The following is an 18,271-nucleotide window of genomic DNA, read 5'->3' as shown; positions in this document are numbered from 1 at the left end:
ACTGTGACAACTGTCTAAGTGGAGATTACCCTCAGACTGAAAACCGATCCTCTCACTTCCTGTTTAGCCTGCAGGATGGGAAGTGAAGTCTCATAAAATCCCTATAATGAGACACAGCTGATCAGGATTTTAACTCCCTATACTATATCCAAATGAAAAAAATTACTTCAAATATACTTTAGGTTTCAGAGATAGTTTAATGAGGGAGTAAACCCTTTTTTGGCACTATAATAAGGCTTACCTGTAGGTACAGTGAATATCTCCTAAACCTGCATGGGATAGGAGATAGTCACACTGCATGCAGTCGGTGACGTCACCAGTGCATACGCTCTGTGTCTCCCAGTATTTATACAGACTCCCAGCAGTCTTCAGGGCCACTCTATGTAATAAAACCACCCATGTGTGCTGCTGACAGTGTCTTTATCTCCAGGAGTAGCATAAAAGACTAAATTGTCACATTTGTGGTATCTGCGTTTAGGTAGGACGTTTACTTGCAAAAATGTAAAATGACTAACAAGTTCACTTCAAGCCTGAGTCAAGAACAAATTAGAAAAGAGCTGTGTTGTCTGTCTTACTGTAGTCCTGTAAATACTCTTAGTAAGGATACACTTTTTTGTGAAGATAGAGCAGATCGATCCTACCAGCCCTGCAGGCGTCTTTGTGCTTCCCAACTCTACAATAAACCTTCCTAGCTTCTACTGCATTTCATTTTATAGTTTACTACCTGGCACAAAACAGCAGTTTCAGACAAACCTTCAATTTATGTTTTCAATGGGTAAAAAGCGTTTTAAAAGTAATCCAAATAACGATCTAAACTCATCAAAGAATTTAGGTAATTAAGTGTAAAATACTGCAAGCAACTTTTGATTGGTTTTTGGTTTAGGTTTGCCCAAGTCTATTAATCGAGGATAAGTGTGCCCATGCTTCCAGTTGGCATAGGTGCAGGGGTATAAATATCATGCCTTAGCAGGAGTATATCAGAAATAAATATCTCCCCTCCCTTGTTGTACTGGGATCACCTGCTGTTTTGTTGTGCAGAATGTATTGTAATGCACTTTATTAATCACTAATGTGTATCTGCGTTCATTTTGTAATGTGAAAGTAAGGCAAACTAGTTCTCTGAACTTTAGTTGTATGTATGGTATGATATAAAATTAAATGATATATGGTTTTAGTTTTCTGGGTTAGGAATTTTGGGGCTAGATTGTAAGGAAAAAGCAGCAAAGAAAGTTGTTTTTTGTATGTTGATTGCAGAGATATTGCTCTGACTCAGCAGGGGTGGTGGTTATATCATAGGGTCAGCTTAGATGCATTTAATACTTTGCTAGTACTAAATACATTTTTTTTTTTTAAGGCATCATTCATCAAGATAAATTGATAAATTTTAGAGGCCTTTCATAGGAGCTGTCATTGCTTGACACACAAGTTACATATACTATATTACCAAAAGTATTGGGACGCCTACCTTTGCATGCACATGAACTTTAATGGCATCCCAGTCTTAGTCTTGTAGGGTTCAATATTGTGTAGGCCCACTCTTTGCAGCTATAACAGCTTCAACTCAGCTGGGAAGGCTTTCAACAAGGTTTAGGAGTGAGTCTATGGGAATGGTTGACTATTCTTTCAGAAGCGCATTTATGAGGCCAGGCACCAATGCTGGACAAGAAGGCCTGGCTTGCAGTCTCCACTCTAATTTATCCCAAAGGTATTCTATCGGGTTGAGGTCAGGACTCTGTGCAGGCCAGTCAAGTTCCTCCACCCCAAACTCGCTCATCCATGCTGCAAGCCAGGCATTCTCATCCACATCAGTGCCTGACCTTATCAATGCACTTTTGGAAGTATGGTCAAACATTCCCATAGACACACTCCTAAACCTTATGGACATTAGAGGTGTACCGAACTGTTTGCCGGCGGACAGTTCCCGGGGAACTTAGCATGTTCGCGTTCGCCGCTGCGGGCGAACATATGCGATGTTCGGTCCGCCCCCTATAATACATCATTGAGGCAAACTTTGACCCTGAACTTCACAGTCAGCAGGCACATTTCCAGCCAATCAGCATACCTCCCTCCCACACCCTCCCACCTCCTATAAATAAGCAAGGTCAGCATCCATCTAGATCATTCTGAAGCAGTGTGTGTTAGTGAGAGCAGGGAGAGCTGCTGCTGCTGCTGCTGTTAAGCTAGGGACAGTTGTTAGTCAGTGTTCCTGGTCTTGCTAGTCAGTGTTCTTGGTCCACTACTGCTGTAAGGACAGCATCCTGACAACACCCCAAAAAGCCCTTCTAAGGGCTGGTATTTGTGTTATTTTTTATATATATATATATATATATCTAGTGTCCCCAAAAGCCCTTTTAAGGCCTGGTAATTGAGTTTTTTCTTTATATATATATATATATATATATATATATATATATATATATATCTAGTGTCCCCAAAAGCCCTTTTAAGGGCTGGTAATTGAGTTTTTTCTTTATATATATATATATATATATATATATATATATATATATATATCTATTGTACACTGCAGTTGCCTGCCCGCTGTGTGTGAGAGGCCACAGACACACCACAGACTGTACTGTGTGCACACCACACTCATTTCGGGTGGCACAGGCACAATACCTTGCATTTTAAAAAATATTTTTTTTTTCCTCTGTCATAATTGCAGTGAGTGCTGTGTCAGGTCCACAGAGTGCACTGTACCCACTGCAGTGCACTGCCCACCACTGATATATATACGGTGGCACAGCATCTTGTTGCAAATTGAAAAAAAAAAATATTTTTTATTATTGCAGTTGCCTGGGCTGCCAGTGACTGTTAGGTCCACAGAGTGTACTGTGCCCACTGTAGTGCCACTGCGTGCCCACCCACCACTGATATATATATACGGTGGCACAGCAGCTTGCAAAGTAAAAATATATATATTTTTTTTATAATTGCAGTTGCCCACTGCAGTGCCACTGCCCACCCACCACTGATATATACGGTGGCAGGCATGACTTTTTTTGGATTAGTGTCTGGGGGGGGGGGTCTAAAAAGCGTATCTGTCAAGTTTCAGCTCTGTAGCATGTCCAGAACCAGAAAAAAAAGATCATATAGGTGTAAAAGGGGTTCCCACCATCCCTGCTCTACTGAAAAAATTTCTTTTTCTGGTTCTGGACATGCTACAGAGCTGAAACTTCACAGGTACACTTTTTAGACCCCCTAGACACTACCCATCACACAAAAAAGTTCTTAAAAATTGTCATTTTTGATAGAGAGACAATTATTGGAAAAATTAAAAAAAAAAAAACTTAAAAAAAATAAATGTCTTTGGATTTATTGTCTGGGGGGTCTAAAAAGTGTACCTGTGAAGTTTCAGCTCTGTAGCATGTCCAGAACCAGAAAAAAAATAGAATTAGTGTTAGGGCTATTGTTAGGGTTAGGGTTAGGGCTAGGGTTAGGGTCAAGGCTAAGGTTAGGGTTATTTTTAGTGCTTAGGGTTAGAGGGTTAGAGTTAGAGGGGTAGGGGTAGGGCTACTAACTCTAACCATAAGTATTTCACCGTAACCCTAACCCTAGCCCCTAACACTAAACCTAACCCTAACCCTGTAACCATATCCCTAACCCTCTAACCTTAACCCTAACCCTCTAAGCCTAGCCATAAAAATAACCCTAACCCTAAACCTAACCCTAGCCCTAGCCCTAACCCTAACCCTAACCCTAGCCCTAAGCTTAACCCTAGCCCTAACCCTAATTAGTAATTTTTTTCTGGTTCCGGACATGCTACAGAGCTGAAACTTCACAGGTACACTTTTTAGACCCCCCAGATGCTAAATCCAAAGAAATTTTTTATTATTTTTTTTTTTTTTTAAATTTCTCCAATCATTGGCTCTCTATCAAAAAATTACAATTTTTAAGAACTTTTTTTTGTGTGATTCAGTGTCTGGGGGTCTAAAAAGTGTACCTGTGAAGTTTCAGCTCTGTAGCATGTCCAGAACCAGAAAAAAAAATTAGAATTAGGGTTAGGGTTAGGGCTAATGTTAGGGTTAGGGCTAGGGTTAGGGTTATTTTTAGTGCTTAGGGTTAGACGGTTAGGGTTAGAGGCGTAGGGGTAGGTTTACTAACTCTAACCCTAAGTATCTCACCGTAACCCTAACCCTTAAAGCCCAGTTCCTGTCCCATTTTGGTCGGTTCTGGTCTGTTTGTTTGCGGTGCGTTAAATGGGGAGTTTGGTCTGTCACTGTGAAGCGGGCGTAACCCTTACACTACCTGATTGATACAACATCATACCTGATCGTATACACACACTGGATGTTTTAAAGCACGTTATTCCAAACAATTTAGGAATTTTAGGTGATTTATGCCCTTTATGGAATAAAACCCGACTCTGCGTCAACTACGTAATTTTCCATGGGAGTTTTGCCATGGATCCCCCTCGGCTTGCCACAGTCCAGGTGTTTGTCCCCTTGAAACAACTTTTCCATTACTATTGTGGCCAGAAAGAGTCCCTGTGGGTTTTAAAATTTGCCTGCCTATTAAAGTCTATGGCGGTTCGCAATGTTCGCCGGTTCGCGAACATTCGCCGATGTTCGCCGTTCGTGAACGGCGAATTTTATGTTCGCGACATCACTAATGGACATCCTTCCCAGAAGAGTTGAAGCTGTTATACAGTAGCTGCAAAGGGTGGGATAACTCAATAATAAACCCTACAGACTAAGACTGGGATGCCATTAATTCCATTAATTAATGCCAATCCATACCATTAATTAATGCCATTGTTCATGTGCATGTAAACAGAGGCGTCCTAATACTTTTGCTAATATAGTGTATTTGGCTTTGGGGTTGGTTAAGTCAGAAGCCAGTTGGCCCAGCACTGCAACCAGAAGAACAACTGATTGACACGAAGATTAGTAAAAAAAAAAGTGATCTTTGCTGAAGCCTAATTTTTAGCACAGTCTTAGAATTATGATCTAAACAAAATCTCTAATATCCAAGCTTCCATTATGGTCCTCTATCTAAAAATGGTAGTTGACTCATGTATTAAGTTAACTGGAAGCTATATTTTTGGGAGTGCCCGCAGATCCATGATTACTGGCGGGAGGTGACTCAATTTATTTACGACTTGACTACCATAACTGTGCCTTTACCAGTCAGCATTTGCCTTCTTGGGCTGGTCGACTCATTCACTTTTGCTAGAGCGACACGCACTCTACTGGGTATCTTTCTGTTTTATGCTAGGAAGGCAATTGCACTCAAGTGGAAGTTGGACAGGCCCCCCACTTTGTCCTTTTGGAAGCAACTTGTAAATTCAATAGTGCCCCTCTACAAAGCTACATACTTATCTCGGGGCAACCCTAAGAAATGTGAGATGGTTTGGCACCTATGGACGGATTCAGATTTCACAGTGAACGTAAATGAATCTATGGGTTAACTAACTCCAGCTCCATGAGCATCTGACTCCTCCTTTGCCAAGTTGAGGTTTACCCTTATAGTGGTATGCAGTATTATGGGTGGTGGTCTTTAATGGGCAGTTGCTGTGAATTGGTGTCCTTATGATGGCATGTCCTGGTGTATAGAAGGGAGAGAGTTTTTCTTTAGTCATATCTTTATTTTCACTACTTCTGATGGATGTTGAATTGGCCATTACGTGCTTACAGTTAGAAGTTAAGTATGTTACTTAATGTTTACTTTTATGTTACGTACATTTTTATGTACACTCTCTAGCTGGGGTGTGCCCCTAGGCTATGTTTTGTTCTTTAAATACATAATTTTCCAATAAAGAGAATGAAAAAAAAAAAAGTTAACTGGAATCTACAGAATAAAAGAAAAAATATATGCACAAATTTAACATAAATGTGAAAATAGCATAGACTAAAAGTATTTCTGACATGAAAACATAATTAGTAACATTATAAAACAAAAAAAATGAACCATTAGCATGATTATTGTGAACACCTGGGCAAGTCCAACAAAATGTAAACACGTATGTGTCCAAACATGTAATTTTACACATGGATTTCCCCCATGAGTATGATGCTTCCGTCAACCGACTGCAACTTTTCGGGCGAACAAAATCTGGTCTGCATGCTATAAAATTTTTGTTGGCCGTCAACAGAACGGCCGATTTTTCGTCAGTCAGTACAGATTTCGGCAGACAAAAATGTGATGAGCAAGACTGGGCATGCTCAGAGAAGAAAAAACACACGGAAAGTAAACCAGAACATGACATCACTTCTGAAGTTGGTTTTTGTTGGCTGCTAAAATTCGTGTGCAGTCTAGAGCACATTTCAACCAACACAACAACACTGGACAAAAGACGGCCGATCGGTCAGCCAACTATCGTTGCATGTGTACGAGGCATAACAAGCTGAAAATCAGATGTTGGCCGAAAATTCACGGCCAACAATCGCTGCGTGTGTACGTAGGGGCACATCTCGGCACCCTTAACCCGGTCATATTTTCCACTGGTTACAGAAAAGAAAATCTCTCAATTTCCCCATCAAAACAGTCAGTGTTAATGGGGGGATCCTCCAATGGAGCTTTTGTGTTTTCCCTGCGGGGATGCCGTCCCTGTAACATACGCGCAGGAGTTTTGCTTACTCAAGAGTAGTACTTTTTTTTTTAACTTATGAGGTAAATAGTAACTGGATTTTTGACCTTTTTAGACTGTCACACAGGGGCCTTGAGATATACTTTTAAAGAAAAGCATTGTAGCCATGTAGGACTGGATGGAGGGTTCAGTTCCCACCATGGTCATTATATGTAAGAGTTAGTAGGTTTTTCCCATGTGTCTATTGGTTTACTCCTATTTGCTTTCATGAACCAAAAATATACAGGTCACAATAGTAGACTGACTTCTGACATATTGAGCCCCTGATGGTGTGTTTTATGGCTAGGTTGGGAATGTTAGATTATCAGTAAAATATAAATAAGGAAATAAGTTTAGGTATCCTTTGCATGTTTTTGCTATGTTCTAAAACAGAGATGCAAATAGGATTAATGTGTGATCTTTCCCTCGCATGGTCTGAGCTGGCTGTCTCTTCTGATATTTTTACCTTTGATCAGGCCCTCCTCTTGCTACTGAGATCATGGTCTATTACTAGCTAGATGAGCAATAACTGGTGGCTTCCAGTTTTTTTGTGTGTGTCTTTTTACCTTTTTTTTTGAAGGCGTATCTGCAATCTAAATTTTTCTAAAATGTTGCTACCTCTGCCTACCTACAATGTCATACTAGATTTTATTAGTCAAATATCAATCCTGTTTTGCTAACCTTAAGAATCAGAAAGCAGTTAGATACTACACTTTGGCTGCATTCACACCTGAGCGTAGCGTCTTTGAGTTTTTTTTTTTTTTTTGTGCATGTTTTATGCACGACTTGCACATTTTTTTGCAGCGTTTTTGAGCTTTGCCATTTTTTTATTAGCCAATAGAGTAAACTATCATCTGTTGCATCATATGTTGCTAGGTATTTGACCGTTTTAGCTTTTCCCTTGGTTTTTATTTAATTTATTATTAATATTATTCATTTATTTATTTTTATTTTTTTTTGTTAGGGTTAGGGTGTTAAGGCTGCATTCACATGTCAGCGTTTGGATCGCGGGCAGAACCGCCGCGGTTCCGCCTGCGATCCGGAGATTATTGCAAATCGCGGGACACCTAGCGTTGCCCGTTGATTTGCAATAGCCCCCCAAACGCCGAGCGATGTTGCCGCGATTTCCGCCTGCCGTATCGCGGCAACATCGCGCAAACAAAATCGCGGGACGCAATACAAGAGCTTCTTTGGAGCGTATTGCGTCCCGCGATTTTGTTTGCGCGATGTTGCCGCGATTCGGCAGGCGGAAATCGCGGCAACATCGCTCGGCGTTTGGGGGGCTATTGCAAATCAACGGGCAACGCTAGGCGTCCCGCGATTTGCAATAAATCTCCGGATCGCGGGCGGAACCGCGGCGGTTCTGCCCGCGATCCAAACGCTGACATGTGAACGGAGCCTAAGACTACTACTACTACTTCTAATAATAATAATAAATTAATAAATGAAGGTAAAATAAATACACAAATAAATCAAAATAATCATAAATTAATAATAATAATATAATAATAATAAATTAATTCAATAAATGAATACTATGCAAAAGTAAATAAATAATTAACCCTTAACCTTAACCACTAACCCGTACAAAAATAAAATAAAATAATAATAATAAATAACTAAACACCCTAACCCTAACATAAAATAAATAGATAATTATTATTAATATCAGTATTATTATTAATATTATTAATACTTTTTGGGTGTTCATTATTATTAATATTATTTATTATCAATATTATTCATTTTTATAATAGTTTATTTATTTTTTTAGGTTTAGGGGTTATTTATCATTTATTTATGTAATACTACATATTAACAATTTATTTTATTTATTTATGATGATTTTTAGTTATTTATGTAATTAATTTACATTTATTATTCATATATTATTACTATTTTATTTTTTATATTTTTTCATTTGAGCAGAAAATCGTGCAAAAACGCGCAAATGGCACGTTTCCATTTCTATGGGAATAAAAACGTGACAAAAACGCTTAAATCTGCCCGATCGAGCTACAAAAAATGCTCCAGAAGTTTTTTGAGCTTCAGGCATTTGGTTTCAGGCGACTTGGAGTGAGGATGTGAACCAAAAATGTATTCTTGTGCTTAGCAAATGCCAGTCCTGCTTTGCTGATGCACCAACCTTACTCATGGAAAATGTAGTGACAGTAACCCACATCAACCAGCAAGCAGTCATTTACTGCACTATATCAACAACATTTTATTTGTATTTTGAAAAGGTGTATAAAGTTCACAGAAAGATTTGCAGAACTAGTCAGATCTGTGTTTTAAAGCTGTTAAGAGGAAGTGATGTCAACCTTTCAGCCTTTTGGGAACATCGTTGAAACATATCTAAAACCTTCAGCATTAAAACATGTATTTTAAACTAATCTATTTTCACCAACTCATAAAATTTAGATTTTTTCGGGATTCTGGAGATATGTGGAATCTCCACTATGTTGCGCGAGTGAACAAGGTTTAACCACTTCTATACCGGGCCTATCCTGGCACTCCTCTCCTACATGTAAAAATCATACTTTTTTTGCTAGAAAATTACTCAGAACCCCCAAACATTGTATATGTTTTTTTAGCAGAGACTATAGGGAAGAAAAGGGCAGGGGTTGCAAGTTTTTATGTCACATGGTATTTGTGCAGCAAGTTTTCAAATGTATTTTTTTTTGGAAAAAAAACTTTCATGAATTAAAAAAAAAAAAAAAACACTAAAGTTAGCCCAAAGTTTTTGTATAATGTGAAAGATGATGTTACATCGAGTACAAAGATACCTAGCATGTCACACTTTAAAACTGCGCACAATTGTGGAATGGCGCCAAACTTCGGTACTTAAAAATCTCCATAGGCGACGCTTTAAAAATGTTTACAGATTACCAGTTTAGAGTTGCAGAGGAGGTCTTGGGCTAGAATTATTGCTCTCACTCTAACATTCACAGACATACCTAACATGTGTGGTTTGAACACCGTTTACATATGTGGGCTTAACGTATATATGCGTTCGCTCCTATGTTTATTTTATTTTAATTTTTTTATTTATATTTCCTTATAAAAAAAAATTTTTGTCCACTTTTATTCCAATTACAAGGAATGTAAACATCCCTTGTAAAAGGAATAGGGCATGACAGGTCCTCTTTATGGAGTGATGTGGGGTCTACAAGACCTCCCACACAGTACTCAAACACTGCTTAGGCACACAAGTAACTCTTTGATCCCCTCTGACATTAAACCCTTTCCAGCCAGTATCAATAGTACAATGACAGTGAATATCTTTAGCACCGATTACTGTGTTAGTGTCACTAGTTCCCAAAAAGGCTTCAGTTAGTGTCCGTTTTGTCCGCCGCAATATCGCAGTCTGTCTATAAGTCGCTAATTGCCGACATTACTAGTAAAAAAATAAAAAGAAATAGAAATTCCATAAATATATCCCATAGTTTGTAGACGCTATAACTTTTGCGCAAACCAAAATTAGATTTTTTACCTGAAATATGTAGCAGAATACATATTGGCCTAAATTTATGAAGTTTTTTTACATTTTTTATTGGATATGTTTTATAGCAAAATTGTCGGTCTTTTTTTGTTGATAGCATAATAAATAAAAAAACACAGAGGTGATCAAATGGCATCAAAATAAAGCTCTATTTTGTGGGGATAAAGGACATCAATTTTATTTGGGAACATTGTTGCACGACCACGCAATTGTAATTTAAAGTAACGCAGAGCCGTATCGCAAAAAATGGCCTAGTCATGAAGGGGGGTAAATCTTCTGGAGCTGAAGTGCTTAAACTGTGTAATTTAGCTGTTTGACTGGAGTTCAGCTTTAAATGATATTTTATATGTGATTGGAGTTTGGCTTTTCTCTTTTTTTTCCTTTGGTCCCGAAAACCCAGCAAAATCAATATGTATTCATGGCTCAGTTATTATCCAAGAGTAGGGGAGATTGATATCCCAAATGAGGTTTGGTTATTGTGTGCTATCTGTAGCCGTTGTGATGTTTTGAAGATAATTCTGTGAAAGAAAATAGTCTAGTATAACTTATCCTAATACCCTTTTTTCTTAAAGAACAAAGTCTATGGTTGCACTTTTCTGATCCTCCTTGTTAGTGAGTCTGATATAGGTTTAAGTAAATGGTTAGTCTATGTAATGTAATGACTTTTAGATATGCATGTAAATGAACCAGCTTACTGTGACTTATCTTTCCAATATTTGTTATGGCGTGTGTCAAAACCACTTTTATTTGCATAGAACCCATTGGTAGTGGAAAACAGCTTGAAGCAGTTTAGAAAGTGGTAAGAATCAGGTCAGAGACTAGAAGCAGGTTAGAAGGAGGTCAGAAGCACCTCTAAACATAGAAGCATCTCAGATGCATCTCAAACTGATCATGCAACATTTGGCCCTCTACTCAAGCTCTTTATCAATTAAAGTGATAGTAAAGCTCACATTTTTTTTTTTTTTAACTAAAATAATAAACATGTCATACCTACCAGCTCTGTACAAACGTTTTGCAGAGAGCAGCCTCGATCCTCCTCTTCTGGGGTCCCTGCCGGTGCTTGTGCATGCTCGATCTCAAGCTGGACTGTTTGCGTTTGCTAATCAGACAAATAGCCTGTCTTTGCCCTGCCCCCTGCTCTCTGCTCACAGCTTTTGACTGACATCAGCAGGAGCCAATGGCATCACCGATCCTGCTCTTCTGGGGTCCCCGCCGGCGCTCCAGGCTCCGCTTCCTATGGGGGCACTTGTGCGTGCTCGATCTCAAGCTGGGCTGTTTGCATTTGCTAATCAGACAAACAGCCTGTCTCGGCCCTGCCCCCTGCTCTCTGCTCACAGCTTTTGACTGACATCAGCAGGAACCAATGGCTCTCATTGCTCTCAGCCATGCCTTTGAGAGCAGGGAGCTGAGGAGAAAAGAACTGCTGTAGATGTGAACAGCTCTGGATGGAGATCGAGTTAAGGTGAGTATTTAGGGGGGATGGGGGGTGGCCACTATTAAAAGGTTTTTTTTACATTTTGTATGTGCACATGGTAGAATCCATATTTTCTCATCACTTATGCACTCTTTTCTATTTTAGGATTTAGTTGGACTGCACTGTGCTTATGCTTTGCAAGTATTTTATTCAGATATGACTGAAAGGAATTGGTAGATACTCAACTGTTTGTAATGCCATAGAACAGCTATAATGCTCCTGGTATCCAGAGACCATTCAACCTAAACTGTCCAGGTTTTAGATCACACACAATAGCACTTAGGATGTAGCAGCTTTTTATTCATGGCAAATGAACAGTAAAAAAAGTTACATTTATACTGAAAAATGAAAATGAGCAATGTTGTTTATGTAGTGCTACCCCCACAGGGGCTGTTGGTTTTAACTGGTTCTCTCCCAAAGACTACAGAAGCCACCATCCATCCAAGCAACAGTCTGTTCACTCCGGCTCCAATAAACAGTCTAACTGTCTTTTTGTAATTTATTGCTTGTAGAACTAACAGAAGATGGATTAAGCATGGGATACTTCAAAATGGCTAGCAACATCAACAAGAGCACAATCTATACCATCACAGTCTCAAAGCCTCACAGCTGGGGACCATGAAGCAAATCTTTTTTGCAGCTGGTTACCCTGCACAATTTCACAGCAATAGGTACACAGGAACACTTCACAGTACAGGAAAGCACTCTCCACGAAGCTCATAGTCCAGGGACTGGGGATTGGCCAGTATATGAAGCCTAGTGTGAGCAGTCTTAGTCAGAGCAACGTCTGGCTTTTATATTCTAAAAGCACACAGTCACCAGGAATCAGTATGGGGTTATTACTCGCAAGTTCCCAGGACAGTTGCCTCCGCCCAGGTTCTGCCAGACACTTCCCAATGAGAGAGTGAGAATCCTTCTCAAGACCAGATTCCTTTGGTTAAGTCCTGCAGCCAGTTCCAGATCCCTTCTAGGTATCAAATACAAAGACCCCAGTGAGCATCAGTACATGGCAAGGCTTGCCTCAGAGGGGCAACGGCCATCTTTAAGGCTGGGAACTTCTCCTTTCGGGGAAAGACAGTCTCTTCAGGGCTTCAGACTATCTATCAGCTTCCCTAGCAACCATCTGGGCACACCTCCCCTAGGCCTGGGTTAAGGGGACACTTTCAGGTTCTTTGTTAAGGGGACCATATATATTGTTCAAGAAATAGTTTTTAGGAGAACAAAATCCATGATTGTGTGGCTTAATTAGCTTGACGGCCAATTAAGAGCCTATTTTTTTATGAATAACAATAGTCAGTAATCATGTAGCCTAAACAATAAAAGAGATATTGTCCAATAAGCATGAAAAAAATAGATTTGCATGACAATATCATTCACGGGTAGAAACATGTGGTAATTAAAGTATATATCCAGCCAAAACTTTTTTTCTTAGTTTTGGGTACATAGGGAAGAGACATATACCCTAACTTCCTGTCCTGCTGACACCATTTTACCAGAAATTATGGTAACTCTCTAATAATAAAGAGTTAAGGTTCAGGCCAAACCCAGTTTGGTCGAAGCACACAGGAAGTTGTCAATTGACAGTAGACTGTCAACCCAGTCAGCTTCAGCTGGAAAATTGACAAAATTAATGAAATTATCCAAATATGGCCATGTGATCATATTTGGATAATATCATCAGCCAGCATTCTCAACCTCTGTGGCTCCAAGGCTTTAAATTCACCAGCTGCAGCTTAATGTGCCAGCGGCCTGCTATCATGTGACAGATTAGGGTTAAGGGGTAATCTCTGTAGTGAAGCCCTGAGTAGCAGTAAAAACCCAATGGGTGGGATTTGTTCCTATGCGGGAAGCACAAGATAATACCATAAAAGTACTAAATCTTCTACAAGTAGCGCAGCAGAATCATACAACGTGTATCCTAATTAGCGCTGATGCTGAAAAAGCTTTTGATAGGGTCCGATGGGATTATATTTTAGCAGTACTCCAGTATTTAGGAATAGGTGATTCTATATTGAATTGGATATCTCAGATTTATTCGACTCCTACGGCAAGAGTTAGGGCGAATGGTGTCCTGTCAGATTGTTTTTCAGTCCAGAACGGGACTAGGCAGGGGTGTCCCATTTCACCCTTGCTCTTTGTCTTATCATTAAAAACCTTTTTGTGTAGGATATGGCTAAATCCAGATATCTCAGGCAATAAAGTGGGACAAACCCAACATAAAATATCAGCATATGCGGATGACATGTTGTTCTCTCTTACCAATCCTATTATCTCATTGCCAAATCTTCTGTGGGAGTTTGAAAATTATGGGGCCTTATCCAACCTGAAAATTAATCTAAATAAATCTGAGGCTATGGGGGTGGGGGTACCACACTTTTTATTGCAGCAACTACAATCTAATTTTAAGCTGAAATGGACAAGCTCTGCGTTGAAATATTTAGGAACCTTCATCCCACCTAAATTTTCCCAATTGTTTAGATATAACTTTCCTCTTCTTTTGAAATCGGTACGGACTCTTCTACAGAAATGGGGTAGTGGTTATCATTGCTGGTTTGGCAGATGCAATATTATTAAATTGTGTATTCTTCCAAAGTTTTTATACCTATTTCAAACCTTGCCAATATTTGTTCCACTCTGCTATTTAAAACAAATTGATACTTTACTGACAACGTTTTGGGCTTCTAGGGGACTTGTCATTTTTGGTCCTATGGCAGTATTATCAAGCTATTCAATCGGGAAAACTTATTGATTGGTGCCGACATATGGAAATGAAGCTTTGACCCAATATAGAACAGGCACAATTTGAGGTCCCTCTTAGAAGAGCTCCATTGTGTTATCAGCTATTACCAGATCATATGCGTTCCCACCCTCTTAATGGTCATACGATTAAAGTGTGCTTGAAACTTTTTGAACAGTTTAGGCTAATATGGAGGTGTTCAGCCCTGTTTCTGGTGTTGGGAAATCCCTAGTTTGCTTCGGGTGCCAAGATAAGGGGATTAAAACCTTGATGGAAGCAGGGTGTTTTCAATTATCTCATTTTTTGATGCCGTCGGGTTGGCCCTTATTGAAAGATCTGACGGATCCTGTGGGCACTTTCAGATTGGATTATTGAAGGGCATTTCAGCTTCCCCATTTTCTGAGGACCCTACCAATACCTAACCGGGAAGACTTTGATCTGACACCCTTTGAAGTGCTGTGCTCACAACACATACAATATCTAGACTAAATTCTATGTTGCTCAGACCGGATAAACACTACCAACCTCCTTTTATTGCCGAATGGGAAAGGGAACTTAATTGTACCTTTTCCACAGAGTGGAAGCAGCGAATAATTCAATCAACATTTTCAACATCTATCTGTACAAAGATACAAGAGGTTAATTATAAAATTTTAACAAGATGGTATCAAACACCAGTGAAAATTAATAAAATTGCAATATTGACAGATGTTGGAGGTGTGGATCAGGAAGAGGGTCGCTTTTACATATTTTTTTGGTCGTGTCCTAAGTTGAAGCACTTTTGGGAATGGATTGGTGAAATAGTTCAGAAGTTTACGGATCATCAGCTTGTTGTGGAGCCGGCGCTCTTCCTTTTTACATGCCTCTACTATCCCAGGGTATCAATATAGGAACTAGGTAGTTCCACATTTATTAAATGCAGCTAAAATGTGTATCCCTCTCAAATTGAAAAATACATCTGCACCACATGTAAATATGTGGATTAGGAAAGTTGAGGAGATCAATAAACTGGAAAATTTTGTTTTAAATGCTAAATATACTTTAAGATGGTGTCGATGGAATAATTTTGTCTACTCCGAAGAATGTGAGCTGCTGAGTAATGTTTAAGATTTTGGAGAGATAAGAGTTGTTGAATATGGATATAGGAACATGAGGTTCACAAATTTCCCCCCTCCCTCCTTTTTTTTTGGTATGTTTATTTGTTATTTTATTGGGTAATTAAAGATAAAGATGGATGAATAGGAGTGTTCTGATTATAAGCAACTTTTTTTTTGTGATATACGAGTAAATTCGATATTGTGGTTCTTTAGTAACTAAAATGTCATATTGAATTGCTCTATGGACTGTAACTGTTATAATGCTTGTTAATTGTTTATTGAATAATAATAAAGAAAACATTTGTAAAAAACAAAAAACCCAACAACAGTCGTAATTCCTTCCGCACTCTATCCAACACTGCACTAAATGTGGCATAACATACTCTTTAATGGGTCCCACATGTATGGGCAGCTTAGCATACACTTGTCTCAAAAAAAAAAAAAAAATCCTGAACAATTGCATAAAGTGTGGACATCTAGAAGTGTCTGCACATACCTTTAATACTCACAAAGGTGTCATACCTAACCGGGAAGACTTTGATCTGACACCCTTTGAAGTGCTGTGCTCACAACACATACAATATCTAGACTATATTCTATGTTGCTCAGACCGGATGAACACTACCAACCTCCTTTTATTGCCGAATGGGAAAGGGAACTTCATTGTACCTTTTCCACAGAGTGGAAGCAGCGAATAATTCAATCGACATTTTCAACATCTATCTGTACAAAGATACAAGAGGTTAATTATAAAATTTTAACAAGATGGTATCAAACACCAGTGAAAATTAATAAAATTGCAATATTGACAGATGTTGGAGGTGTGGATCAGGAAGAGGGTCGCTTTTACATATTTTTTGGTCGTGTCCTAAGTTGAAGCACTTTTGGGAATGGATTGGTGAAATAGTTCAGAAGTTTACGGATCATCAGCTTGTTGTGGAGCCGGCGCTCTTCCTTTTACATGCCTCTACTATCCCAGGGTATCAATATAGGAACTAGGTAGTTCCACATTTATTAAATGCAGCTAAAATGTGTATCCCTCTCAAATTGAAAAATACATCTGCACCACATGTAAATATGTGGATTAGGAAAGTTGAGGAGATCAATAAACTGGAAAATTTTGTTTTAAATGCTAAACATACTTTAAGATGGGGTCGATGGAATAATTTTGTCTACTCCGAAGAATGTGAGCTGCTGAGTAATGTTTAAGATTTTGGAGAGATAAGAGTTGTTGAATATGGATATAGGAACATGAGGTTCACAAATTTCCCCCCTCCCTCCTTTTTTTTTTGGTATGTTTATTTGGTATTTTATTGGGTAATTAAAGATAAAGATGGATGAATAGGAGTGTTCTGATTATAAGCAACTTTTTTTTTGTGATATACGAGTAAATTCGATATTGTGGTTCTTTAGTAACTAAAATGTCGTATTGAATTGCTCTATGGACTGTAACTGTTATAATGCTTGTTAATTGTTTATTGAATAATAATAAAGAAAACATTTGTAAAAAACAAAAAACCCAACAACAGTCGTAATTCCTTCCGCACTCTATCCAACACTGCACTAAATGTGGCATAACATACTCTTTAATGGGTCCCACATGTATGGGCAGCTTAGCATACACTTGTCTCCAAAAAAATCCTGAACAATTGCATAAAGTGTGGACATCTAGAAGTGTCTGCACATACCTTTAATACTCACAAAGGTGTCATTGGTTCCCTGAAACAACTCAAACCTCCCTAATTAGCCAGTTTGGACACAGCTTCTTAGTGTAGATGGATAGCCTTCCCCTTTTCTACATAATCTTACCTCATAATCAACCTTACCTTATTCACTCCAGAAATAAAGAGATTATTCTCCCAGTCTACAAGACTCTGGTCCGGCCACATCTGGAGTATGCTGTCCAGTTCTGGGCACCGGTCCTCAGGAAGGATGTGCTGGAGCTGGAGAGAGTCCAGAGAAGGGCAACAAAAATAATTAGGGGAATGGAGGGCATCAAAAGACTACAAGCACTGAACTTATTCTCTCTGGAGAAAAGACACTTGAGGGGGATATGATATCAATGTACAAATACTGTACTAGTAGCGACCCTAGCATAAGGAACAAACTTTTAGAGAAAGGGAATACAATAAGACATGTGGCCACTCACTAAAACTAGAGGAAAAATGGTTTAACCTTAAAATATGTAAGGGGTTTTTCACTTTCAGAGCAGTAAGGATGTGGAATTCGCTTCCACAAGCAGTCCTATCAGCAGGGAGCATCGATAGTTTCAAAAAACTATTAGATGGGCACCTTAAAGACCACAACATACAGGGGTATACAATGTACGGTTAACAGCAAACACACACACACATCATAGGTTGAACTGAATAGACTGATGTCTTTTTTCAACCTCACAAACTATGTAACTATGTAACCTCTAGTTGGCCCAACCCAGGAGTGTTTTTTTTTTTGAGACAAATGAACATTATGTAACCACTCGATATTTACTGACCCTCAGTAAATGATTTTAGGACAACGTGGCTATTTTCTTTAAGTTAGAACACAAAAGACTTTTAAACAAACCAACTGTAGCTGCATGACCCCTGTAGCTATAGGAACTGTGGAAAAAGTATCTTCAAACTTCACAACAGAGGCACTGAAATCACAGCACCTCTACCATGACTAGAATATTCTATGTTGTGATCTTTGGGAATTAATACCTTCACAGTACATGCAGCTACAGAAATCAGTTGGGGCTTGCTTCTTTACTGCTTGATAAGGATATGTAAATTATTCAATGTGTCGATAGCCTTAGCATAAGTGCACATTAAAGGTTCCTTTTTTTCCATCTATCAATGTTGTTACATAACAAAACCAACCTAAAAACAGGAAAACCACTTGACTCCAA

The 18,271-nt window shown here is 38.9% G+C and overlaps 1 protein-coding gene across 1 annotated transcript in view; it reads left to right on the top strand.

The window, feature by feature from the left end:
• The window catches only part of CYTH4 (cytohesin 4), a 145,167-nt gene that overhangs the window by 90,574 nt on the left and 36,322 nt on the right, over positions 1-18,271 (top strand). The gene's annotated exons all lie outside the window — the stretch shown is intronic.

Source organism: Pelophylax lessonae (assembly GCF_965119305.1).
Source record: "Pelophylax lessonae genome assembly, chromosome: 8".
Taxonomy (NCBI): Eukaryota; Metazoa; Chordata; class Amphibia; order Anura; family Ranidae; genus Pelophylax; species Pelophylax lessonae.
This window is presented reverse-complemented; position numbering and strand designations above follow the sequence as displayed.